This window comes from Desmodus rotundus, chromosome 12, assembly GCF_022682495.2.
Source record: "Desmodus rotundus isolate HL8 chromosome 12, HLdesRot8A.1, whole genome shotgun sequence".
Taxonomy (NCBI): Eukaryota; Metazoa; Chordata; class Mammalia; order Chiroptera; family Phyllostomidae; genus Desmodus; species Desmodus rotundus.
This window is the reverse complement of record NC_071398.1, coordinates 100,622,773-100,650,111: the sequence shown is the minus strand read 5'-3', so window position 1 is coordinate 100,650,111 and position 27,339 is coordinate 100,622,773.

Sequence of the window (27,339 nt, the reverse complement as noted above, 5' to 3'; positions counted from 1 at the left end):
ACATTTAGAGATAATTTCATTTCTTTATCAGCTGATGGCTCTGTTTCCCTCCACAGGTTCTTATCACTTTGCTGGCGCGCGTGTCGAAATGAGATCCTGAGGTCTCGCGCTCTTTCCCTGGCCTCTTAAAGACTCGCTGGATTGGAAGTGCAATCCTGTCCTTGGGGGAGGTAGCAAACGCGCTGTCACCCAGGGGCGATGCCCACGTCGGAGCCGGAGGGGCGAGTGGACGTGTCCATTAGTCAGCCACCACAAGACAACCGACTGCTTTCTTCTCGGTGTTTTTAACAGCACGAGAGGCAGCGGCCACTCTGCGATGTGCAGTCGCCAATGGGACTGTTTAGACTATTGACCGCATGATGACAAACACTTCACGGGAACCAGTCCAGAAAGCTGGAAAAGTATTTCCTGATTCCAGCGGTTGTCACAGGACCGAAATAACTTTCTATTCGTTTTGAGTGGCAGAATAGGAGAGCAGCCGACATCTGGACCCTGAAGCTGGGTGGGGTGACTAGTTAAACCCGAAGGTTGAACCTTAACCAGCTGTGAGGCCTGGGGCAGGTCTGGGACCCTCGGAGCCTCAGCAGCCTCGTGCGCACAGGGAGGGTCGTGGCAGGACCTGCTCCCACGCTGCTGTGAGAATTAAATGCCAAGCGCTTTGGTGCCTTAAACACATTAAATTGCTCAGTATCCATTTGTGGCTCCTGTTGATCATTCTTTCTTCTCCCTTCTCTTCCCCTTTGATGTTATAGAAATGTATGTTTAAATAGAACTTTCTAAGAAGTAATCAGGCCCTGGCTGCTAGCACAGTGGTTACAGTGTCGTCCTGATACGTCAGGGCTGTGGGTTTGATTCCTGATCAGGGCACACACAGGAATCAACCAATGAAGGCACAAATGAGTGAAACAACAAATTAATGCCTCTCTCTCTCTAAAATCCATAAAAAAGAATAAAATCCCCATAAAAGTAAATAAAATAAAAAATGATCATGTCAAACCCTAAGTTCCAGATGGTGACCACTGTGTGCATCCCGAGAGCACCCTGACCACACGAGAGTTCCCCGTCCACTACCTGTGACAGCGCTGGGCAGGCGCAGAAGAACCCACTCCCGAACCCAGCTCGGATCAGCAGCCCCACTCCTCCCTCCCCCGCGAGCCCGACCAGCAGAGGACGAGATCTGAGGGCTCCGGGCTTCCATTTTCATTGCTGTCGCACACACCACTTCCTGTGGACGGAATGGTGTGGTGCAGGCATTTCCTTCAGCCTGCCGCCCCTCCGAAGGAGCACACGTGACACTGTGACCCTGCACACACGTGTGTACAGAGGCACTGCTGGGTTTATGGCGACTTTATGAAAATTAGACAAAGGTGCTCCCTGTGGCTGGGCAAGCTGGAAACAGATGCCACCTCTTGCAGACGTAGCCCCTGGGACACATGTCAGGATGGCTGCGTTTATGCCCAGGACCCTAGAGCTGGGTGGCTCTGTGACATGTCCAAACCGCACAGCCGCACCAGTGAAACTCTCTGTCTCCACGTCTCTGAAGCACAGATAAACAATAGTCCTTGCTTTGTGGAATGCCTGGTATAGTTCCTGGTTCTACCGTTTGCTACTGTGTCCTTAGGCAGGTTCCTCAGCCTCCCTCTGCCTTGGCTTCCTTCTCCATCCACAGGGGCATGTGCACACGTACCCTTTATGAGGCTGTGAGAGTGGCTGAGAATCCACGGAGACACTGAGAACGTGGCCGGGCACGAAGTGGCTGTGATGTCTGTGGCCAGCATGAGTGACTGACAATTCCATGACCACCAAACTTCCTCTTCAACCCCCGTTCTTCCCAAACCACTGCTTTTCTTTGATAATGTGCCTGATTTCTTGGAATTTGGTCTTCTAAGTTCTCCATTGGTCAGTTCAGTATGATGTATTTTCCCAGGACATTATCTGTTCCTCAAGTAGTCAAATGTATTTGCATAAGGTTATACAAAGCAGACGTATATTTTTTACAAATTTCTCCTGTATCAAAAGTTATTTCTCATTTTTCATCTTATTTTCTACATTGGTGCTGCCTCCCTTATACCTTAATTACTTTGACTAGTGATTTGTCTAATTTGTTCATTTTTTTTCTCAAAGAACCAAAGTCTTGATTTAATTTGTTCTACTCTTTTCCTATTTCTTAGCTCATAAATTGGTTTGTTATCATTTCATTTTTTCTGCTTTGTTCTACTTTGTTGCTCCTTTTTCTAGATTTATAAATTGACAAGTTCATTTTTAATTCCCATTATTTTATTTGTACTGATGTAGGTGCTTAAGTCCATATATTTTCCTCTGACCACAGTTTTACATCTCAGAAACTCTGATTTATCGTGTTTTCATCTCCACTCTCTTGAAACATTTTGTAAGCTCTGCTTGTTTTTCTTTTAACCAGAGTGTTTAAAGTATGTTCAACTTCCAGATAGAGGCCTTCTTCTCAAGCTTACTATTTGTAATCTCTAGTTCTGTTGCACTAGGATGAGAAATCGCCATTTGTGGTATTTCCACTTTAGGAAAATTACTGTCTTCCCTGTGATCGGCTGGCTTCCCCTTGAACCTCACGCGGCTTCTGCTTCCGGTCATTTTGGCAGGATTATTGAGTCCTCACTGAGAACCTGGGCCTTTGCACTGAAAGTGCCATTGTATCTCGGGTCACGCTGTCCAGTCAGTAGTTCACCCTTCCCGGTCCAGTCACACCCCTATGACGGCCACGGGGACTCAGGAACCAAGTGGCCGTGGTGGCAGTAATAAACTCCCGGTTACCAAGGCCAGCTGGCTGGACCACTGCTCAGTGGCCAACCCTCCAGCATCAGGGACCGACACACAGCCCCCCATGTGGCACCATGGCCCCAAGTCATCAGAGGCTGATGACACTGGACCACTGCCATCCTGCGGGGGCAGCACTTGGCTTTCACTAGAATGGACACTTGCTCTGCACATGGATTTGCGGCCCTGCCTGTGATGCTTCTGCTGAAACCACCTCCTGTGGAGCACAGCACAAGTCACCCGCCCCCACAGCAGTCCACGCAGCGTGCTCCTGGTCAAGACATTCGTTCCACGGTGAGTGAAGCGTGGCCGTGGATGCGTGCTGATGAAACGCACAGTCCTTACCATCTTCCGCACCATCTCGGAAAAGGCGGTTTGACAGAATGGCGGAGCGGCCTTCTGAGACTCAGCTATGGTGCCAACCGGGGGGCGATACTTTGTAGGACTGAGGCAGTGTCCACTCAGAGGAGACGTGAACTCCGAATCAGCATCCAATGTGCGGCCATGTTTCTCCATAAGGCACAGAAATAGAAGTGACCTCTCTCACTCCCACCTCTAGGGACACACTAGCCAATGGAAGAATTCTTCCCCAGAAATACCACAGTTATTCCGCTGAACTGGAAGTCGAGACCTGCCCAGCTAGTCACTTTGGGTTCCTCATGTCTCTGAATCAACAAGCAAAAAAGGGGTTACTGTCAAGGGCAACTGATCCCTACAACCCAGGAGCAGCTGGGTTGCTACTATAGAGTGAGAATAGGGTGGCGTAGGTCTGGATTATCGGAGACACATCAGGTATCTCTCAGCCCTCCTCTGTTCTGTAATTAAGGTCAATGAAAAAGCACAACCCAATGCAGGCAGGACCACTAACAGCAGACCCTTCGGCAAGATGTGGGTGACTACGCCAGAGAAAGAACCGCGGCCCGCCGAGGCGACCTGTGGCAGCACAGAGGGTAGCTGTGAATGCCAGGGCCCCTGCATCACAAAATGACAATAGTAGTTTTCAGTAGTTTTCCTTAGTTTGGTATGAATTTTGTTGGCACATATATTCATCAAAATATTTTTGATTTGCTCCCTTTTTAATCCACTTATCCTTAAACATAATATTTCTTAACAACAGTTAACTTTATATGTCAGTACTTTTTAAGTTACAGCATTTCAAAAAAGAAGGATCAGCCAAAGACGCGGCGTTCCATTCTAGGGAAGGGTCGGCAGGACTTCAGCTGCAGGCAGGACAGTCACACAACGCTAAGAACGAGCACGACATTGCTATTGTCTTTGCTGAGAAATTAGTTTGGCTAACGAGACGCACTCTGTGGGTGCCAACTTGACAAGAGGAACACAGTGATGGCTTCTTGATGTGACATCTTGGCTGGGCTACAGTCCCCGGTTATTAAATCAAACCGTAACCTACTTACTGCTTCAGAGGGGTTTGGCAGATGCATCTTAAGGACAGGAGATCGTCCCAGGTGAGCCTTAACCAGCTTGAACAGCTGAGGCTGTCCCTGAAGAGAGCGACATTCTCACGGGAGACAGCGTTAGCCTGGCCCCACGCAGTCCTGGCCTGCCCGGATCGTCCCTTCCCGATGGCCTGCCTGCCCTCCAGCCTGCGGAGTCCCGCAGCCCACGCGACGGTTCATTTTGTGTGTCAACTTGATTGGCCATGGGGCTGCGGTTCGACATCACTGAAGCGCTACTTCTGAATGTGACCGCAGAGGTGTTTCTGGGTGAGGCTGGCGTTTGACTGCCGGACTTGGTGAAGTCGAGCCCCCTCCCTAATGTGGAGCACCATCCAGTCCGTCAAACAAAAAGGGGAGAGAGGACCCTGCACCAGGTATTCCTGCCTCTCCGTTTGAACCAGGCCATCCCATCTCATGGGCCATGGCCCTCGGACCGGGGTTCACATCATCGGGTCCCCTGGTTCTCAGGCCTTTGCCTCAGGACGAGCTGCAGCACACACAGGCTCTCCTGGGCCCCCAGTTCGCAGGTGGCAGCTGATGGGACTTCCTGGCCCACTGAATTGTTTGGGCCATTTCCTCGCAATTAATCAACCTTTCCTCCTCCTCCTTCTCTTTTTCGGTCGACTCCAGCGAGTGCAGGACAACCCAGACCTTGTCCTGCTCGCTGCTCGTGGCTCCTCACTGTAGTTCCGCTCACTGTGCTTCAGGGCTGCGGCTGCTGTGGCCCCCGCGAGCATCTTGATGGTACGCGAGTCCAGGAGGGCACCGGAAGTAGCTCTGTTGTGATGCATTTGGGATCTAGCTGTGGGTACAGCTGGAGGGCCTGTCGGTGCACTGAACTGAAACATCTCTAATGTTTCTGTGCCCTCCGTGGAAACGGTGGCCTTTCCTTTCATTTCCCAGCGGCAACAGCCTGAGAACGAATACCACGTGGCCTCCAGCAGTCCAGCCCCTGACCACTGCTGCTCCCCAGTGGCCCTGTGCGCCTGTGAGGGCTGATTCCATGCTGCAGAGACCCAGCTCGGTTTCCCTTCCTAACCGCGGAGGACAGACGGGCCAGGATCTCTGCTCCACCCCCGCGCCACCCCACCACCGCACAGGCATTCCTGCTGCTCGCCACACCCTGTCTGAGGCTCAGGGAGAAGGCGCCCCGCTCCGCGCCTCACTGCAGCCCCACCAGGCCGGGGCTCCTCAACATTTCCCAAAACTCAAAATGTGACCAACGGCTTGGGGCAAGAGAGAAATTAAAATTGGGGGGAAAACTATCAAACCAAAGAACCGGATCTGAGACAGGACTGTTTGCAAACGTGGTTTCTGACAAGAAAGTCTACCCCCGGGGCCCAATGGAAGGGGAACCGCTGCCATCCTTCTCACTCCTGGTCGAAGGCCAGGCTTCCGTCCCCCCGGTCTGTTTGGCGGGAACAGGCCTGCAGTCAGGACAACTGTCCGTGTTGTCACCAGAAAGCTTCAGGCCTTCACAGAGGGGGCCCTTGCCCTTCGGGAAAAGGGTCACACGTCCTCTCTGTCCAGCCAAAATACATAGTGACACTTCCCCCAAATGCAAGAGGACAATTTAAAGAGAAGTTCAAATATCACCCCTACAGGAATGGAAGGGCTGCCACCAGCTCTGGAACGTCGGTCTATCCTTTCCAACCATCAGCTTCAAATTCAACATGAAATTACACTCCTAACTAGCTCCCACACTGGTCCCTCCCAACAAAACCCTGTGCAGCCTCTTCAAAGACAACTGTGTTGTCTCACTCATCCTCCCTTCCCCTTGCATCACACGCAGTAGCTGGTGTGTGCACACACCCAGTCACCACTCAAGGGCGTGACTGCGGATGGGGCGTCAATGCACTTCTCCCCAACTGTCTGGGGTTGAGTCAGGAAACCGTATTTCCCTCCCACAAAATGTCTCACAAGACAAGGAGGGAGAGAGTAGATGGGAACAGCGGGTTTGAAGACCGGTGAGGAGGAACCTCGGGGCCAGGACGCGCGCCCGTGACCAGCAGGCACGGCAGACTCCCCGAGCCCCATGGGCAAGTGGCAGAACCGACGTGATGGGCACGGCTGGACGCGCACAGAACAGCCACCAGGCTGTGTCCCTCCAACGGGTGGCTCCAGGCGGGCAGAGGCACCCGCCAGTGAGGGAACAGGGACGGCACCAACTTAACAAACACGCAGGAAGGACGTCTCCAACCCTCGCAGGACTGACAGGACAGGTGAGAAAGGAGGTGAGCGACACGGTCGTGGAAACGACAGTCTCAGCGACTTGGAGACACCTGGTTCTGCAGAGGAGCTGGCCCGTGGGCGGAGGGACGGACAGGAAGCGCGCGGGTCTGAAATGGTGGGTTTTCCTGGGGGGCGGTAATACGTGCGCCCAACGTTCTCTCCAGGACGGAACGTCCCTGACAGCTCAGCACAGCTTTCCAGCCACGTAAACGACGGTCGGGTCCTTAAAATCACCAGACTAAACAGGCTCGGGAACGAAAGTGCCCGCAGAGAAGAAACTCCGGAGCGGCAGCAGCTGGGAAGTTCCGCGGTGGGCAGCTCTGCTGCGGAAGAGCCGGCCGGGGGTCAGGCCACCCGCGCGCAGACCGGCCGGCTCCGTGCCGCGCACCCCGGAACTCAGGAGCGCCCGGGACCGCGGGCGTCGCCGCGGAAAGCCGCCGTCGGAGTTTTCCGGGGGTGTAAGGGGGTATTTGGAAGATGCACCGAGCACGTGACGGGTAAACCGGAAGGTACGCACTCGGTCACGTGCGGAGGCGGGAGGCTGTGCTCAGTTCTCTGTCCACAAGCAGCGTCTTTCCGAACGGAAGCACGTGTTCAGGCCTCGGACGCCGGCACCGCGTTTCTGCCGCGCGGGCCGCTTCTGCTCACGGGCTGTCAGTGGAGAGCGAAGCAGGGCGGTCCCGTCTGTGCCCCGCTTTTCACTGCGCTGCCCCCGGGGGCGACAGCACAAAGGCTGTTGTTACAGGTCCTTCCGGGGAGGAGGCCCGTTCGGTTTACGCGACCTTCTGTGACAGTTCGGTTTACGCGACCCGGCACCTTTTTCTCCCCGACAGCCCATCGACACGTGAAGAAGCCACTAAACAATTTCGGAGCCACGGTCGGTCCGGCTCCTCACTCTGCGGCGGCACGAGCTCTCGCCCGGCGCGGGGGTGCGCGCGGTCAGAGCGAATGTCGTCCGTGGGTCTGCGGCCCAGACTCGGACCAAGGGGACAAACTGAGAGGAAGGCGGCAGCTCGAAGCTGCACTACGCTTCCCGGGGGAGCCTGCTCGGCACGGTGGCCGCGGAGACGCAGCCGGGCGCGGAGTCTGCGGGGCGGGCTCCGGAAGGACCTCGCGGGGCAGGGACGAGGTCAACGCCGAACCGGGTTTGCGCTACGAGCTTATCGCGCTCACGGCTCTGCGAGGCTCACGGCGCGAGCCCGCTCGGCCGGACACACGCGGCGCGGGGGGGAGGCCTCGCTGCAGGGGCGCGCAGGAGCCCGGGCCGCGGCAGAGCCTCCCCGGCGGGACGGGAGTCCCGGGAGGGCCCGATCCGGTTTGCCACGCCGCCCGCCGCCCCGGGCGCGGCGCACGGGCACGTGCTGAGCTGCCCGGTCTCCTCAGGCGGTTGGACGGACGGAGAAGCTGGTCGGTGCGGACGGCGGGAGACCGCTCGGCACGCTCGGGAAAGGGCCGCCGGGCCGCGAGGAGGCGCAGGGGGTACGCGGACGAGCCGCGGGCGGGCGGGGGCGCAACGCGGGTCTGCGGCTGACGTCACGCGCCGGATGGAGCCGCGGAAGATGGCGGGCGGCGGGCACCCCCGTGCGCGTCTCTGACGACAAGCCCGCGCCTTCGGGCGTGGTGGTGGGCGGTGCACCGTCAGGAGTGCGCCTGCGCCAGCTGCGGCCCGCGTGACCACGTGGCCCGCGTGACCACGTGCCCCGCGGCGCGTCAGCTCTGACACGTGCGTCCCGTGCTGGGCGCGGATCGCGGGGGGCCTGCGACCCCGCATCTGCTCCCGGATAAAGTCTTAAACATAAAGCTAAAGGGCGGACGGGCGAGCGTCTAAAAGTGCGCGGCCACCGCACATCGAGTGTCACCGACGCTGCCCCGCCGTCCCGCCGTGTGGCTTTCGGACGACTCCCTCCCTCCGGGAAGCCCGCGCGGGACCCCCCGGGCTGGGGCACAGGCCACCGCGAACCCCACGGACCGGCTCCTGCTCCCGGTGGCACCCAGAGCTTCCCGCCCCACGTCTCCCCGAGAAGCAGAGTGCGGGTCCCTGCCCGCCCCCCGTGGGGAGACCACGGGCCGCCGCCAGGAGCCCCGGACTCACCTGCGGGTCCGCGAGCAGCCCCACGGGTGACGGACGGCCGCCCGTGGACGTCGCGGGGAGCCGCTCCCCTGCGCGCCCGTAGACGCACGCGGGGACTCGGGTGTGGGCGCCGCCTGTGTCTGCGAGTTCTAGCTCCGGGCCTTCCCTCGTCGCGGCGTCCTTCTCCCCCACGCCTGTCACTGCTGCTCGGCGCCCTGGCGCCCCGACTCATGCTTCTGCACGTGCCGCGCCCCGCCTCGGGGGGACGTCAGAGCCCGGCTCTACCTCCGGAACCGGTTTTCTGTCAGGAGCCCCGGTTTTACGTCAGGACCCTGGCTTTACGTCAGGAGCCTGGTCGTCTGTTGGGGGCCTCAGTCTTCCGTCTGCCGCCCCGTCCGTGCCGCCGCCCCGAGGCCACCTCCCCACGCCTGGCGCTGCGGCCACGGGGGCTGCTGCGCGACTGGAGAAGCTGTCAGCACAATGCAGGCGAAACCTTCCGCGTGGGGGAGACGACCAAACCACGCGTGTGACAAGGGGTCCGTGCGCGAGCCATGTTAAGGGCGCACGCGACTCGGCAGTGAACACACACACTACCGCCCCGCGGGGCCACGCCTGGGAATGTGCCCCGGAACCCCGCAACACGGACTGGAAAGAGCGTCTGGACCCCTGTGCTCATGGCTGCTCCTCTGCAAGCGCCAAGAGGTGTCCACCGGTGGATGAAGGGAAAGGAAATCGTGATACATATTTTTAAATACCGTCACGTCGTAAAAACGGAAGGGCATCTTGCCATTTGCAACAACGTGGGGGGACCTCGAGGACACTACGCTGAGCGACCTGAGTCAGGCAGAGAGGACAAACGCCGTGTAGAAGTTTAGAAAAGTGCATAGATGCGGAGAACAAATCGGTGGTCGCCAGAGGCGAGGGGTGGGGGGAGGGCGTGGGTGGCGCGGCTCGGAAGCTACAGGCTCCCAGGTACAGCGTAGGGAAGCGCTGCGGCCGAAGCGGGCGGCGCGCGGGCGGCAGTCGGGGTACTGTATTGGATCGCGGGCCTGGAAGCAGCTGAGCCCGACTCTTCCAAGTTCCCATCCCAAGAAGAAACATCTTGTAACTGCGTGTGGAGGCGAATGGTCCCCAGGCGTATTATGGCGACCGTGTTGAATTCCGTGCAAATATTGCATCCTTCTGAACTAACGTAACGCTGTGCGGCAATGACACCTCGGGAAAGGAAGTGCAGTAGCCAAGGAACAGAACGTGACTCGTCGATACCAAGAAATTACTGATCCGCACAACGTGGGCAATCCCCAAATAATTACAAGGAGTGAACACAAAGAAAGACGGAGAAAATAGAAGACATATCGTGTGACCATTCATATCACATTGCAGACTGTGGAGAGTTCTCCGCAGGGAAAGACACAGGTCCGCGGTCAGCGGAGGCAGCGAGGGCGGGGGAGCGTCTGGGAGGGACCGACGTTCACTCACGTGACTGCACAGACAGGTCCCCGACTCTGCGCATGCGTGGGAATTTACCGCACTGCCCACCATGAACACGTGCCGCTTATTTTACGTTAGTTATGCCTCCGTAAAGTTGTTTAAAAGAAAAAAAACACAACAAGTTACTGTGTTCTAAAGAAGAATTTCCGGAGGTCGGATGACCGGATCCCTGGGCCTGGCTCTGGCGGATGATGGGGTCAGGCGGGCGATTGTATTACCTGGCGGATGAGAAGGCTGAGCGGCGAGGGTGCCCCCCGGATTCCGCGGGACACAGGTGGTGGGTGGGGAGCTGCTCACCGAGAGGCCGAGTGTGGAGTGCGGTCCTCCGCCTGCCGGTCCAGCTGAGGTTTCCGATCCAGCTCAAGGCCACGAGGTCCGTTCAGGGCCTCCGCACCAAAAATCGGGGGTCCATTCTCAAAACCTCGTCCTCTCTCCGAATTTAATCAGTGGGAATGAGGACATATTTGAATGGATAAATGAATAAATGAATGCTCACATCAACAAATTCCTGTGTGAAAAGATATATCAGAATTTTAAAATAGAATCCCTTGATTAAATTAAAAATTCATTTATGTCACCTTCATATAAAATGATTCGCTTAGAATCTACATATGCTCACAAAATTTTAATAGTATAGTGATTTATTTTATTCCTTTCCCAGCCTCAATGCTTGTTTCAGAATATTGACACAAAAATGTCCCCGCATAAGAGTGTCCTAGCTGCCAGCTCTCTAATGTCCTGATACTTTAACGGTGTATTTGGACCGAGGCAAAGTGATGGCCCAGAACCTGAGGCTCTGGCACCGAGAACCAACTAATCACAGGCCCACCTCGTTCTCAGCAGCGGGCAAACCTCTGCACCCTGAGATTTTTAATGGCAATGTCACACTTTCTCTATCAGTAACACATTTTTCAATAAAAGTAACACAACAGTGAGTTACTGCCATTCCGCACCCTTCAGGTAAAATGAAATAAGAGAAGTCACATTGTAAGTGTTCTCGTTTCCCTGGACACTCAGGAGAAGCTGCCCTTGGCAGGTGCACACATGCCCACTTCCTGCACCCCCCTACCTGCTGGGCACTTTCGCGCACCCCCTCATCCATGAAAATGGTGAAGCCTCCAAGTTCGCTCCATCCCGGGGAGGTGAAGCCTCTGCAACAGAACGTCTTCCAAGGGCCGTCTGTCCACTGATGCCGCCCGGCCTGTATGTGTTACCTGTCACGCGGTGGCCACTCCGGCAGGGCTCCCAGGGGACTGGCTAAGGCAAGTGCCAGCTCTCAGAGCAGAGCGGGGACAAGGGTTCAGTTCATCAACGTGCGTGAGAACAAGACTGCAGTTTTCACAGGCCCCCCAAGCCCTCCAGAGAGTCCCTGATCCCAGAGTCAGATGTCACTCACGTTGCCCCTAAAAGACAAGCATGGGGACAGAGGTGGTGAGCATGACAAGCGCTCCAACACCCCTTCTGACAGTCTTGTCTGCGACACTGCCCACCGTGTGGCCCCTGCATCCCTCACTGCTCTGGGACCAGGCTGCCTTCATCGCCTCTCTTTCTAGGAAACTGGGTCTGCCTCCTTCTCACCTTCACTCTTCGACTCCAGCGCAGCGTCTAAATTATTGATCCGGTGGCGCACAAGTGCCCGGTGCCAGCCCGCACACTCAAGTGCTCCTGCTGCGGGGCTGGCTCAGCCCGCCACAGGTCCAGCTCCTGCGTGACGCAGCGCCAGTGACAGCCCCATCGTGGTGGGAGACCTCCCTGCAGGCTTAACGCAGCTCCTCTCCTTTGCCCTGTCTCTGTGGAGTCCCTGTTTGATGATCCTTACTCTTTAGGAAATATGTTTTTATAGAGAATGCTGAGTTTTTAACAGTGTAAACTAATAGGGCTTCTTGACTCATTTTGTTTTCAGAGAACCATAGATAGAACCCATCTTGCAGTAACCAAGTTCCTCCCGCACGTGCGTCAGAGAAATGGTAAAGGGTAGCAGAAAGAAAGGAGCGATTTAAGAGGCATTTGCGTATTCAGTGATAAGACGTGGGCACGTTTTGTTGATGACGACTTACAGTCACACACGTGCTACAGGTGTGCAAGCCACGTCCCCACACTCAGCTGTCCCAGCTCCACATGTGGGCAGACCTCCTGAGACTGAATCGCAGCCCCTTCTTTATAAACATTCGGTCTCACCCCGTGTAACCTTTCTGTCCAGCCTCAGTTTCCTTGTGTGCGAAGCAGGAAGAACAATACTTTCTTTCTAGAGTTGTTGTGAAGAATAGTTAAAGAATCGGAAAAGCACTGGGCGCAGGGCCGGGACACAGTCACTGCCCTCTGCAGGGTTAGGGTTAAGTGCCCCTGGATAACTCTTGGTTCTCTTCATGTTCATCAAAGTCACTTCCACCCTACTCCGCACGGCACATTCCCGATACCCACCACCGCTGTTACGGTGCCGGCCGCTTCTGAGTGGTGTCTCAGATGTCTTCCCTAGACCATGAAACTTAAGTTACTGTAGCTCTTCTTCGCAGGTCTTATGTCTGTCTAAGTGGAGGCAACCGTACTTGAACAACAATAAGAAAAATTTTTAAAAAAGATTTTCTCTGGAGAGAGAGTGACTGTGCGACGTGATGGAGGCAGCAGCGACCACGCGGTGGTGACCGCACTTCGCTGCGTTACAAAGGCATCACATCAACACGTTTCACACCTTACATGTGCCGATGTTGTGTGTCCATTGTGAATCCGAGGAAAAACAAAGATTTATGTTAGAGTTTGATTGTGAACTGTGACTTGAGGGGACTTTGTGCCTCCCTTTGCCCAGGCCGAGGCTTGTTGGACGCTAACTCACTTTGTGGTCCGGAGCACTAGTTCTCAGATGTGTCTAATAATAGTCTGCTGTGTTTAACAATCATGTGTGTCTAATAGACACACATGGGGTTCTGCTTATGTATTTTATCAGTCCATAAATGTACCTCCTTTTATTAAACATTCCGCATTTCTCACCACTGTGCAGCTCGTCCTAGGCGGACGGAGTTTTGACACTCATTCTATCAACCAGGATGGTGTCATTTGCATACCTAATGAACGTGGTCATTCCGGTTATTGATTGAACTATTAAATAGGGAATAATTATGATGGAAAATCAATTGTTATGTCCTCCCTGGTTCGCATAAGCCATTGACATCAGTCGTTGGCATATTCACTGGTGAATGTACCCACCTTAATATTTGTACGTGGTCTCTTATTCCTGCCCAGTAGTGGATACATAGATATCTTCCAAAATAGATTCAAAAGCCTAACTCTGACATCAAAGATCGGACCCACAGTGCTTCCTTTTTCTATAAAATCAGCCATCAGTTGACAGATATTAAGCCGTCTGGCAAAGTTACTTTAAAAAAAAAGTCAAGCAGGCCTCTAAGAGGCAACTCACAATAATTTCACTTAATATCCTTGTTTTCAGACGGAGGCGCTGTGGCCCTCAGAGACTAACATGGTTCCATAACGTGATTGTAACTTTCTGTAGTTTCCAAATACAGATAAACTTGGAAACTACTTTGGACCCATCTCCCATTTTTCCATTACCTATTTCACCTCAGACGGTAACTAAGTGGTTTGTGGGCTGTATCATCTTATCACTTTCCCAGGGATAGAAATTCATGGGTCGGAAATTTCCATCCATCTAATAATACTGAAGTGCGGAAATAACAGCACGTGACGTCCTCGGTGAGCCGGTAAACACTCCAGTGTCGATCGTTTACTGTTACTTTCTTTAGAAGGTTTTACTAACACAACTAACAGTTATGTCTTCCCGTGTGATAAGGCGGAACCGCTTTATCGGCAGCGCAAATATCCCAGCGGTGACCTGGGCACCTCATGCTACAGTTCACGTGACCCAGGAACACGGTCGGTGAAAAAACCCAGCCTTGCAGCCACCAGCATGAACCTGGCAAGGAGATTAGTCCGGGTTTGACTTCTTTTCTTCCCCATTGACAACCTCATTTCATGAGCTAATCACACGCTTGTTTAAACGACACCAAAGACCCAGAGCAAAGTGTGACCTCACACACTTTAGAAAGCCTGGGTGCTCTGGGCAACCCCAGAGGGAAATCCAGCAATGGACTATTCAGCACTATTTTACTCAGACACTTTTTAAAATTTTCCACCCCACCGTTAAATCTGTTAAAACTAATACTGAAGTTACATCAACACGTGAACTGGCGAAATAAAGCAGTTCTGATACATTTGAATAACCAGCAAGATGGTTTTAGGCCTAAAAGCAACGTTCGGACCGACCTGAGTTAACTCCGAGGTATCCGAGTCTCTCCAGGACAGACTGATTCTCACTCGAAGGCGTCAATTCGGAAGACATTTCGAGACGTGCGAGTGATATGAAGCAAGACGTAGATAACGTGGAGCTCTGTCCTGCGTTCCTGGGTGGAAAGGCAATGTCGGCAAAGAGATCAATCCACACAAATTGTTTTAACAGTTTCCTCCAATTCCAATCAAAATGCCAATGGGGGCTTTGAAAGAGACTGGGAGGAAAAAACAAAACGATGTTAGGATTGATTCAGAATAATCCACAAGAAAGAAGAGACATTTCCATAAAAATCAGAGTTTCACAACCCGGGGAGAGCTCATCCCACAAGACTGCACAGCGTCCTGTTAACATACAGTTATTAAAGCTTTGGGTTATTGGCAGCAAAACCACACAGAGAGCTCAGTCACCAGCACGGGCCTCGAGCAGCTCCCGGTGTGTAGAGGGTGATTGACAGGTGATCGGCTGGCCCCGTCAGTCAGTGAGGAAGGCGTGTGATCACGCCGTGTTGCAGAGACACGTCAGACAGGCGGCCAAAGCGAAGTGAGCGTCCACTCACCGGCCAGCCGTCGGGGACCCCGGTTCTCGAAGGACGTGTGCTCCCACAAATCTATGCGCCCTCTCCTCTGTCGGGGAAAAAAGGCAATAATGCAGAAACGGAATTAGCTCTACAGGTGAACGCCACTTCCGGATGAGAAAAACACAACAGAACTCAAACGTCACACACGCTCACAGCTCCCACTAACTGGGAGTCTGGGAAAAGAGTGTTTCACGGAGTAACTAGCTGCACTTCGGTCGTATGCTTGCTCCCCTGAGCGTGTTTTGACTGCATGCTCTTTCACAAAAACCAGCAGTTCCATGTTTATCAGCGATCATTTAAAGACAGTTCTTCAGATTCTCAGCTCAGTACTGATAACGGCAGGTAAAGGGTTCGGACTGTCGTCATCTTTGGGAAAACCTCCGCCACGTTTCTTTGACATGCGAGCTGTATCGGAGACTTCTCCACAGAGCATCTTCCGGCTTCGTAGGTTTCGGGTCTCGGTGCCCCCGGCCCCACGAGCGCTGGGTCCAGAGCCTGTGCTCAGTTCGCATCGGAAACAGCACCCACAAGTCTTAGTACCACAGCCAGGAGCCTGGCACAAACAGGCACAATGTCAGGGACCCCTTCTTCCGCGGGATGGCCAGCTCTGCGTGGGAGCTCTCCACCGCCACATAAAGACACCCCACTGAGCACAAACAAAGTGCACCCTCTGAGCGGCCCCCGACATGCCTGTGGCCACTGCAGTGCAGCCTGCCATGGGGACAGTGTGACAGCCAGTGCCTGACGGGGACGCGGGGCAGAGCGGGCACTGGGCGTGGAGAGAGATGGTGGTATAACTGCGTGTGGTTAAAATATTTTACTTTTGCCAACTTTTCAAAAACGTCCAACGGTGTGAACCCAGTGCCCGGGTCTTTGCAGACGTCAGGGAAAGTCCCCCCATCAGCCCCACTCCGAAATTTAGGAAACTGAAGCTGGGGTGAGCAGGATGGGGGGCGCGGGCAACACAACATCCGCGATCACACAGCTTGTGAACTGCGAGCCGAGGGTGGAAGGCAAGGTTGAACGATTCCAAAGACAGCGCTGCAAAGAGCGAAGCTGCCCGGCCGATGAAAGGGGGGAGCGAATATCCTTAACACATGAAAGAGCGTGTCAATCAGCAAAAGAGCGCCACGTCCCAACGATGAACATCATCAAAGGCGAAGCGAAGGGCTGATTTTCACAAAGTCACTCAACTTTAAAATGGATGTGTGTTTTTATCAAACTTGAAAATAATTTTTAAATGGTGGTGGGCAACGTTGAAGGACTAAGAGAAGCGTGCGTGTGGCTTCTGAGACTCCACACCTGTGCAAGTTTCAGGAAATTAGTCACCTTGGCGATATGTGTTCATAGCCTTCAAAATGCTCATTGCACTTCACGCAGTTGTTCCACTCCCAGGAAAATAAGCACCAAGTTTCGTACACACAGACTTCACACTCTCCGCAAGGGGGCAAAAGGAGCAGCGTACAGGGAACGGGATGTGAGGGATGGGACTGCGGCGCAGAAAATGAAACGTAGGACGCGCCACTGCGTTGTGTTTGTGGGGGTCCCTTGCTGTGCAGAAGTACATGGACTGAAAAGAGAAAACGGCCTTTTACGTACAATGTGCAATACAGTCCAACCACATAAGCTCCCACACGTAATACACAGACGTGGGACAGGGCTGTGGAGTTACTTACACAAAGTAGGAGCTACAACTTCGGAAGTGACATTGTAGCACTTTAACTTCAATTGCAAGGGCAAGTTTAAAAATAATCACTGCATTTGATAATCTGCAGAACAGGACGTGTGCACCTACTTCTCTGCTTCTGGTCGGCCAGGTTGAGAATCGATGAGGCCGGGCCTGCCCTGCAGTGCCCAGAACGTCTGTTGTTACTAAAGCATCCAGTTCTGCGCCGTTCAGAATGGGCCTGGGGTGCTTGGCCCCACGCCACCTCCCCTGCGGTCTGCACAGCTGTGGCCTCAGCCCGACTGTGTTTCGCTGCACAGCTGGATCAGTGAAGCCCTGGGCTCGAACGTGAGGAGAGACACCATACACAGGCAGAGCAGCCTGCGTACTCCTGCCTTCATAGAAATGGAGGTCTCCTCCGCACCAGCAGCTTTCAGGGGGTCTGGCTCCTCTCAGTACCCGGCTCTTTGCTCTCTGCCCCAGAACTGACTGGGCAAAGTGCTTTTCCACCCCGGGACGAGAGGCACCCTCCCAGGTGCAGAATGGGCATCAGGAGCGCCACCCCGAGTGATGCCGGTCCACACAGAGGACCAGAGGGCTATCTGGATGGTTCCAACAACAGGACACGGTGAGTCCAGTATTTCTCCTGGTCTCAGCAGCCGCCCCTCCCCCGGCCTAGGGCAGGCTGGCCTGGCTGAGGCCCAGGCTGCGCTGCTGAGCCCAGGTTGGCATCTGGAAGGTGCAGGAACATGCATGCGCCCATCAGGGGCGTGGAGGTGAGCATTCTGAAAAAGCCCAATTTGTCTTCCTTCTCTTTGGATTTCTCCTCTTTCTCTTTTCACGTATTCTCGACAGAAAGTGCCTTGTTCAGCCGAGCGAGTTCGGTCTGCCCGGCCACCCAGGCCCGGCACACGCAGACATGCACAGCCTCCCCTGTACAGGGGAGACACACGTGTACACACGGACACAGAACACAGGTACTTTGCAGTTCTTTCCCTTTCCATGTGGAGATGGCACCAGAGTGTCTCCCGTAAGCCGGGGCTTGATTAGAGTGAAAGCTCCGGGGGGACAGGGACTTTGTTGTGGCCACTGCCACTTCTGTACTAATGAGGCCAGCGCCCGGCCTGGCTCGAGTGTTCACCAAAGGAACAGACGAGCGAGTTAGCTGAAGGTGCTGTGAGAACGGTGGGAGGGTGGGGACACTGGGCTTTATCTGAAACCAGTGCTGGGAGCGAAGGCCACGCGGCCAGAAACCATTCCCATGAAGGCAGAGCCGGACCTGAAATTTTCACCTTAGGAGGAAACATACACACATGCATACCACACACATACATGCACACGCACATACATACACACACGCACACTGAACGACGGCAAAAGGCTTTGTTCTGTTTTGATGTCAGTCGAGAAGACATGAAGCAAGAGCGGTCCCTGAGGAAGCGGAAGCAAAGCCAACGTTACGCCCAGTGCAGCGGAAAGTGAGGCAAAGACGGTGAACATCGGTTACTCGGTCCGCAAACACCCACGGGCTCTCAATGCCCCTATGTCAACTGAGGAACGGGGCTAACAAGCAACCCCGGGCCCCTCCTCCTCGCCTCCCCTCCCAACACCGCACACAGACGCTAGACTTAATACTGCGACATAGAAGAAGTGAAAAGGTGACTCTCTCCGGGGGCGGGGGTGGGGGGTGGGACGGCAGGAAACAGGGACAGGATGAGCGGCCACACCATGGGGCTTCTGGTCAACCACAAAGAAAAAAAAGCTGAGTAGTGGGAACAGGAATTCAGATTCTGGCAGGACAAGGCAGAAAAGGGTGGACAGGCTGAGACGTCGGGGGCGTCTACACAGACCTGCCCACGTACGATGCCCAACGACAGCATTGGAATCTCAGGGAGCCTTAATCCACCGGGCGGTAACCCATCCCTAAAGCAAGGTTTCCGGAGCGTTCCGTCCCTTGCAATGCATCCAGCGGTAGGGGTCACATCAGTTCTCAAAACAGGCAGCCCGGTCATTAACGGGCAGTTACCAGCAGCTTCGTCTGTATGAGGCTTGAAAGGTGCCGCCGATCATTCTACCCGTCACCGAGCACAATGAGACACCAACATTAACTCTTCGAGGAATTTCCCCTCACCCCAGCTGGGGCACAAACTTTACCCGATTTCAGGAGCCAAAAATTGGAAAACATTAAGACATAGCAGAAGGCAAAACAGAACTATTTATAATCCGAGAGTCCAGTTTGATGTGTTCCCGCAGAATCCACGTGTCCACACACGCACCCGCGTATGGTCACAAGAATGGAAATACTCTGTAAAGTGGTTTATAGTTGCCTCTTCCCCCTAACAACAGAGAGAGAACACTCCACAGAGCACTCGCCCCCCACTCCCAAGTGACCAACCAGCTGGACACAAACCATTTATCGAAAAATCCATCTCTTTCGCCAGCGGTTTGAAATACGACCGTTATTGCGTATTAAATGGCCATCTGTGTTGGATTTAGTTCTGCTCGCTCTGTCTGGGTCTCTGGTTTGCATGTTTATACACCAATATGAAAGAGTTTTAATGCCTATATCTTTTAATACTTAATAGGTTCTGTCCACACCCTCCTCTCTTCTTTTTCAGAAAATTTCTCATACAGGCCAGAGAATCCGTGTGCTTGCCCCTTTCCACATAGAATAATCTTAAAGCTTTTCTTTGGAAATTGTAATAAAATTTCAGATTATGGAAGAGATAGTTGACATATTCACAATAGTTATTTCTGTCTGAAAGAGCTCCTCTTTCTGTCTATGCATCATTTATTTACGGCCCAGACCGGGGCAGCTACAGCTCTCTTCATGCGTAGTCTCAGGATTCCTTAATAAGCTAACTTTCAACATATTATCATTTTTGTTATTATCATCCATGATGTCTTTTCGAAGTGATTTTTAATGTACAAGAAGGTTTTTTAACTTTGAGTGTTGTTAATTTTGTATTTGGCCACTTCCTTTGAGGCATTTGTGCGTCGAATCACGTCATCACAATTTTGCCTTCTCCTTTGCAAAGTTTTACACCTTTTATTTCTTTCCCTTGTCTAACGTATTGGGAAGCACGTCTAGACTGTAGGACATTGTTTAATAATAGTGAGCATGACAGGGACAGAGGAATGGCACTGGGGCTTTTCATTGAACCCAATGCTGGATCTTGAAAAGATAGATGGAGAGAGAGAGGGAGAGAGAGGGGGAGGGAGAGAGAGAGGGAGGGAGAGAGAGAGAAGGAGGGAGAGAGAGAGAGAGGGAGGGAGAGAGGGAGGGAAGGAGAGAGAGAGAGAAGGAGGGAGAGAGAGAGAGAAGGAGGGAGAGAGAGAGAGGGAGGGAAGGAGAGAGAGAGAAGGAGGGAGAGGGGGGAGAGAGGGAGAGAGGGAAGGAGAGAGAGAGAAGGAGGGAGAGGGGGGAGAGAGAGGGAGAGATTCTTTTTTAAAGTTATTGTCTTCTTCAATATTTAATGACATATTTCACCAACTGCTTTTCTGTCACCTATAAAGATCGATCGTACCTTTTTTAAGTATCACGTGCTGTATTGTTAGATTTGCTAGCGGCGAGCCAGCCCCATGTTGCTGGGATAAGCCGGCCTTGGTGAGACCACTGTCGTAGATGTATTTCTTCCGCAGGGTGCACAGCTGGGCTGTCCTTTTCATTGATCTCCAGAGGGACTTATTTTAAGCGCGCATGTCCTACTAACATTCATGTACAGGACACACACCTGTGGTCTTAATTCCGTCACGGTGTTTTAAGGTCTTCTGCCCGGCTCTTCCCAGAAGACGGCATATGTCTGCTGTGATTTTACTCCCAGTGATTTGGGGGGCTGTCGTCTCCTCATCCTAGGGACCCATGCCACACCTGGAGGTCATGCCCTCCGGCCTTTATGTCTCAAGCTGCAATCTTTACACGCAGAAGTGGAGGGACGCAGGCACCGACCCTTCCGTTCCACACCTGCACCCCTTCCCTGCACGCGGGCTCAGCCCTCTGCTGGCCTCCTTCCCAGTCGGTCCCCGGCCACCCCGTCGCTGTGTGGCTCCTCACGGTGAAGGGTGCATGTTCACCTCCTTGCTCCCAGTGGTGAGGAGACCTCCTTATTTCCACAATCTTCATCCTGCGCCCCCACGACCTCAAAATTTTGGATACCTTCTTACAGTTTAGCTCTACGTTATTATCCCCTCAGAAGTTGAGCCTCCGTCTGCATGAATTTACAGCAACTTCCACCACGTCACCCTCTTCCAGGGATTCTCTGTAAACCGCCCACGGGCCTGAAAGTTTTCAACTTCCTTTCAGAAGACTGGACTCGGGGGCGAAGGAACAACATGGCGTAGAGCTGGTGTGGTGGAACTGAGTGCGGGAAGCCTGCGGATTTTGTTAACCACTGCCCCCCAACCCCGTCAATGAAAAGGGAAAACATTTTAAAAAGAAAAGTCTCATGGTTGCTAACTTCTAGACTTTTTCATGAATAATATAGCTTTCTTAAGAGAACTGAAATGGCTTCTGTGTTTTTATCAAACTCGGAATGCAGCCCTCTTCCCCTAGAGCTCTGCAGACGCCGTCCCACCCACTCCCAGCGGGGCTGCTGCCTTGGGAGACTCGACATGTGACTGGTTCTTACCAGTGGCTACCCACATGTCCACGGACCCTCTCGTTGTCCCTGAAGTTCAGTAACACGGCCAGGCTGCTTCTTCGTGTCTGCGGCTGTGTGTCTCGACACCCACTGTGAAGCCCGTGCTTCATCTATTCCGGTGTTTTCTAGTATCACTTGGAATTGTTTTAATGTTTCTGTGTCCCTTTATCTTCCTTCGAGACACTAACGGAGTGTCTGTTAGGTCTTAACGTGAATTCCACACCCGCTGTTCTTCTTCCCTTCACTGGTGGGGCTGCTCTCCGCTCCGGCCCCCCGTCCAGCACTGTGGCTCGGTAGTCTCCAGCGTCCTTTTCGGCGGCTGTGAACGTGACTTTCATTTATGAAATTCCCCCCCTCTGTTTGATTCCTGAACCCTGTCGGCTCAATTTCCATCACAGTCTGTTGTCTTATTTCTGCTCCCAGCCCCCGCGTCCATTTTTTGAGCTATTGTGTCAGGAGGTCATTTCTATTTCATTTCTTTGATTTCCTGGGGTTGGGCTGACGCATAATTGTCACCTGCTCCATGATGTAACTTGCGGGCCTTACACTCTGCATCTCTGTTTTGTTGCTCCTTTTCCTTTCTTGCAATGTCTAGCAGGGACTGGATCTAATTTTTTTCTTGTTATCACTTTGAACACTGACTGTTTCCTCATACGCTCACTATTTGATGACATGTCACATAAGAGGGGGGCAGTCAGGGGCGGGGAGAGAGACAGGCATCCAGACTGCACCCCCCCCCCCCCGGGCCCAAACCTGTGTCAGATCAGGTGCCTGCCCTCTGGGGCAGCTGCAGACACGCAGGTGCGGGGCTCCCACACCTCCAGGTGTTATCATCCATCACCCATGGAGCCACCCGCTGGACCCTGGCAGATGAGTTTGGGGGAGTCTGGGGGCCCCTGGGCAGGAGCCCCATGGTCTTCACACAAGGTGTGCGGGGGATGGTCTCTCAGGTACTGGGATGTGGTGCAGGGACCCTCCCCTCTTCTGGGGAGAAGCTCTGGCTGTGACTGGGGACTGGGAGCTAGTCCCTGGGGGTTCACAGTGGCCTGTGCCCCTCCCCAAGGCCTGGGGGTCCTGTATAGGTTTCTCAGAGGGAATCGTTCGGGGGCAGCTGTAGACCCAGGTGTCCGGGGAAGGTGTCTCGCCCCGGCTGGGACCCTCGTCTCGAGACTTTTAGACTCTGGTCGGTGGGTCTGTTAATTTGGGAGCAGGTGCAGGGTCAGACCCCCCTCCAGGAGCCTCACTCCAGCAGGGGGCGCATTTGTTAGAACTGACCAGCACAGGGACTCCTCGTCACGCGGGCCCGCAGCTGGCACAGGCGCACTCCTGACGGTGCACCGCCCGAGACCACACGGGAAGACGCGGGTTTGTCATCACAGACGCGCACAGGGGTGTCCGCCGTCCTGAAGTCGCCTGTGCGCACTGCCCGCCCCTCCCCCTCCCCCGTTCCCCGCAACCCCCCATCTTCCGCCAGCGCCGGAGTTGGGCTTTTCCAGAACCTCAGCCACGGCCTGGGAATCACATGGCGGGTGGCCCCCAGGCCCCTGTCTCTGCTCTGCGTCCCCTCCCCGCCTTCTCGCGGCCAATCGCTCTTTTCTGTGCATGCCCAACGGTCTTCCATTGTCTGCAGGGACCGCAGGTTATCCACTTACTGGTGGACACCTTGGTTGCTTCTAAGTTTTGGCAATTACGAACGAAGCTGCTATAAACATGTGTGTGCACCTTTATGCAAATAAGTTTTCCACTCCTTTGGGTGAATCTCGAAGAGCGTGGTTGCTGGTTCCCATGGTAACACTAGGATTAGTTCTGTAAGACGCTGCACCTCTGTCTTTGGAATCAGCTGCAATGTTGTCCTGCGTCCCCAGCAGCCAGGCGCCGCTGCTGTCCCAGTGGCATCTCGTCCTCCCGGAGCTTGGTGTCACCAGTCTCCAGATTCTGGCTGTGTGACAGGCGAGCACGGGTGCCTCCTGGTGGTTTTCACGTGCGTTTTCTTCAGGACGGCGGCGGTAGGGCGTCTTTCCATGTGCCCAGTTGCCATCTGTACCTTTTCTCAGGCGAGCTGTCTCTTCAGGTCTTTCGCCCATTTTTAAATCAGGTTGTCTGCTTTCTTATTGTTGGGTTTTCAGAGTCCTTGGTATATTTTGGAAAACAGTCCTCTATCAGGTGTGCCCATATTTTCTCCCTGTCTGTGGCTTGTCTTCTCATCTCTTCCTATCATCTTTTTATGTCATGTGTTCAGAAATTCTCTGAAGGGCCTTTCTGACCTTCCGCCTGGAAGGAACACAGGCTTTTCTCTAACGTGACGTCACCTCGGTCATATCAAGAAATTCAGTATCAGACTCAAGACGTTAGCTATGTTCAAATAACAGCCTGTCTCATAAGCTGCAATCACATATTTTTAACATACAAACATATTTAATATATTTTTCTGTTTTTTTATTTTTTGGAAAGAAGCGACAGTTTAATTCGGTTCTGTGTAGACAGAGGTTCCTCTAAAGGAGAGTGATCACTCTTTTTGGGCGGGTGGGTTGACTGCTAAGACATTTCACATGTTGGAATTTGGGGAGACTTAGGAAATTGCCCCCAGCTTCTGCAACCATTCATGGCACCCACAGACCTGGTAACCGCAGTTGCCTTAATGTCAGACAGCTGGTGCTCAACAGCTTACGCTTAGCTGTGGATACAGCTGAGTTGGTTTGGGAAGCAAATCACCCCATAAACAGGTGACCCGAAAGCTTCATGAGCTCACGGCGCCTCCTCACTTATTAATAAGCATCATTTCCAAGCAACCAAGATGTGTGGAGTTGGGAGTCCCTCGGCGCGAGAGGGCCCAGAAATAGCTCCGACTTTTCCTTTTTTTAATTTACCTTGTGGGGCTGTGGGAACGAGCAATCCTTTAGTCTGTCAATATCCCCCCCCCCCCCCCCCCCCCCCGCCGCACGGCGTCCTGAAGCGAGGCTGGGGAGGGGGGCGGGCTGGGGAGGCTCAGCCGAGAAGATGGAATATCTCCTTGACACAGAAGAGGGTCCTCAGAACTCTGCAGGGCTGGAATGTCAAAAGCAGCCACCGAGAAACCACTGAGTCATCAGAATTTTGACATTGACAAGGCCACTCCGCATGCAGCATGCGTGGCTTCTAAGAGCTACCAACTGTTACGCCGTGGGCCGAGGCAGCTTCCTGTATTAATATGCATTTCCTTTATCCCTTTCATTCAACAAATGCACACTCGTGTGCATTATGTTTTGAAGCCTGTGTGTCTCAATGTTCTCAGAAAGTCATTATTTTTTTCATCTAATTTGAAGGACTATGCAGGAGACCAGAAGAAATAATGCATTAAAAAGTAGCGTGAAAATAGAAAATAATACAAATGTGATTTCTTTGCCCAGAATTGCAAAATGGATGAGGTGTAATGTAGAGCCCAGATATTAGTATAGTATCAGTCAGTTCATTACAATGTTAAAACACAGCAGACACATTATGTTCACACAACGCAGGACCACATTGCTTTGCAGAGTCTTCTCTCCGTTTGCTCAGCATCATCACTCACAACAGGAAGAACTACTGCAGCTGCCTCACGCCCTCGTCTGATTTAGCCCTGTTTGAGGGCAGAACGCACCCCCTGGCAAGGTCACTGCTAAATGGGAGGGACATTCTCCTGGCGTCAACATAAAACATGCCATGAGAGAAACCGTACCACACGCAGCCGCCGGATCCGGCTCCGCTCCTGTCAGTGCGCGCCACCGAGGCCGCGCGTGCCCTGTGGCACCCACGCACCCTGGGTTCACCCTAAAGAAAGAGATTCCTCCTTCTGTTCCCTTCCCTTCCTTCCCTCCCTCCTTCTCTCCCTCCCTCCTACTGTGTACACTGTGCTCTGTCCTGAAAAGATTTGGTGGGGGTTGGGAGGAGCAAAGGAAGGAAGGAGGGGAGGGAGAGAGGAAGGGAGGAAAGAATTAAGGAAAATGAAAGGACAGAGAGAAAAAAGGAGAGAGGAGGGAGGGAGCCCAGCAGGGAGGGAAGAAGGTGGAATAAAGGAAGGAGGAAGAGGAGGGGGTGAGGAAGCAGGGTGTGTGGGGGGAAATCCCGTGTTGATTCTCCTTCCTGTAGCTTCGCCTTGTTTTGAAAAGAGCAACCTGCCAGAGCAAAGCACGCGCTGTCGGAGGGGATGAAGTCGGAAAGATGTGTTAAGACCAAATTTAAATAACGCTAGGCTAAGATAGAGCTGGCTTGGGCCAAATCAAGACAACGGCATTCAAATAGAGACGTACGCAAGAGAACGCAAAAATAATTTGGAGAGAGAAAAATTAGATTTCAAGCTTGGCAGACTTCAGGACGGGGGAAATCAAAGGAAAGCTGCTTTTTATTTGAGGAAGAAATAAATAAAAATGACTTCAGCTTTAGGTACTTAAAGCCAGTGATGGTGATGTGCGATCCCAGCAGAAATGTCAGGAGGGTGTTTGAAGATCAGAGAATTCTTTGGGAGGAGACATTTGGACTGGATACGCGGGCTTGGGGGTTGTCTGCTGGAGATGACATCAGAGTCCGCTAAGACGGGCTTCCCAAGGCTAAAGCCAGCGAAAGAGGAGCAGACGTACACATAAGCTCGACTTTGGGGTTACCCGAACCCGGGCGAGACTGACTTTCACCCAGCATTGTATCCCCAGGCTCTGGAAGAATGGCTGGCACATAAAAGTTAATGAACACATTTACTGCACAAATAAGTGAACGGCGCCACGGACCGGGAGGGGCCAACTCTGAGGATGTCGTAGTAAGAGAGGGCCCGGAATGACTCCAGCTGTATTCAAGACTCTCCCGAGAACTGGGTCAAAGTCTCAGGCCCCTGGTTTGCACCCTCAGATCCTAATCCATCAGGGCCGAAGTGAGGGCCAGGGGTCTGACCCTGAAACAGATCCCGGCTGACGCTGCCCCCACAGAAGACCCGCAGACCCTGAGCCAGGAAGCCACGTGGGTGTCGGGGCGCTGGCCCCACCTGTTGATTTTCAGGGGCCATTGAGGGCACTGGGACGGGAACAATCACAGGACAATGAAGGCTGAGCGAATGAGTGTTGAATGGAGCCCACAACAGTTAGAGGAAGGCGAGCATCACGGACATCAGGCGGGGCCCCTGTGCCCCGGTAGTGCTGGAGCCCCTTCTGCGGTTCTCCCAGACCAGGGTAAACATGGAGCTCGGGTACCCCTGAGCCCCGGGGTCCTTACGGAGCGTCCTCTACCCTGTAGAGGTGTGGGGAGGTCCCTCGGCCCCACTGATTGGCCCCACTAACTGACACGTCAGTCCATCAGCCAACCAACCTAAGCAGCCAGGGACACGGGGAGTCAAAGAAAGGATACGGAGTGAAAGACAGACAGATTTCTTTCTAAGCGTCGTCTGAAATTCGTGGAGGATGACTTCGCTCCTGCTCTTCATTCACTGTTCTCTTTTAAATCTCAAACTGCGGTTGAAACCGTATATCCTATTATTGCTAAAGTCAGTCTGTTAGGACAAGAGCCTGGCCCACCACTTCCGACCAGCCCAGCAGCACTCAGGGCCCCCTGCTCCGAATCCGTCGGTTTCTAGGTGAGGAGAACGAGGCTGGGAAGGGAGCGAGGTGGGGGGTGGGGATGGGCTAGCGCTGGGTTAGCTCTCGATCTCCCCACGTCCCAGCCAGCACTTTGTCCTGTGTTATAACGAAAGCACATTAACAACGAGGACTGAATTCCCATTCTAAATGCTCATCAGATAGGTCTGCCAGGACAGATGGCCGTGGGGACCCCTGGAGGGAAGGGTTAGAGTGAGTTTCATTCCCCTCCTCTCGGCGTGGCCCCCATTTTCACAGTGAGTACATGATCCTTTAAGTCTCCGTGTCCTTTTAGTTTTACGTAGCGCTATTCCAGGATGTCAGGGGGTGGCCCCTGCCATGGGTTGGGGGGGGCCTCTCCCACAATTCTCCGTACGTGGTAGAGGCTGCCGATGCTTTGAGACCAGCACAGCGTCAGAGTCAGAGGAGAATTCAGGACTGCCCGGGGGACCGCCTGTCACAGGTGAGGTAACAGCTGATGTCATTACGGGATGTGGCAGGTGAGGAACCATGGGGACAGAAACCTTCTGATCTGCCCAGGA